The following is a 907-nucleotide window of genomic DNA, read 5'->3' on the forward strand; positions in this document are numbered from 1 at the left end:
TTTCTTCAGGCCCCCTCCTGCCGCCCCTCAGATGGGAAGGGGCGGGGCCTGCGCCAGGCCAGGGGCGGGGCTTTGAGGGGGAGGGCGGAGATTATGGCGCAAGGAGGAGGGTGGGGGGTGAGTGGGCGAAGGGGCTGGTCACGTGAGGGGCGGTGGTCTGAGAACCAGACTGCGTTCAGGTTGAGACTCCCGCTGACCCGGAAGGGAGCTGACTGGGGGAATTGACCCCGCCTCCGGAGCGCGGAGGGTTGAGTGGTAGGTGAGTGCCCTCCTGATCCACACCTGTCCGCTTGGTTCCTGCGTCGTAGCCCAGGAATGGTTGATCAACTGCCGGCGGGAGTAGACAGAAGCAGGATTTTCCTGCGTGCCCCCTGGGTCAGGAGGCTAATGCCCTTCGGAGAAAGGGTCCAGAAGGATTTCTCACTTATCCTAGGGCGAACAGAACTTTTCCCCCACCAGCAAAAGCCTGAAATCTGAGCCGGTTTCTTGTGAGGCAGCATTCGGGAAAGGGTGCATGAGCTGGGTCAGGGGGAGCTGTGCCTGCTCAAGATCGAGAGAGAGAGAGAGCGCGAGAGAGCGCGAGAGAGCGAGCGTGTGTGTGTGTGTGTGTGTGTGTGTGTGAACCATCGTACCTGCCCTGCCTCCTCCAAACGGTGATTGTGAGGATCCGGTGGGATAGGTTATACTGGAATCACTTTGAAGACTAAAATGTTGTCCATATTCTATTTCCTTTAAAATTCACAAAACAGCACCAAAGGGCTTCAAGCAAAGGGATGGTAACATCTTCTGGATTACCGTATTTCATCAAGTTTAAGATGCTGCCAGTTATAAGATGCATCATTTTTAAACGTACCACTAAGAAAAAAAAGTTGTCAAAGATATGTCATCAGTTGTAAGCTGGGTGTTT

This window comes from Ursus americanus, chromosome 17 (genome assembly GCF_024610735.1).
Source record: "Ursus americanus isolate L20-20 chromosome 17, mUrsAme1.1.p, whole genome shotgun sequence".
Classification (NCBI taxonomy): Eukaryota; Metazoa; Chordata; class Mammalia; order Carnivora; family Ursidae; genus Ursus; species Ursus americanus.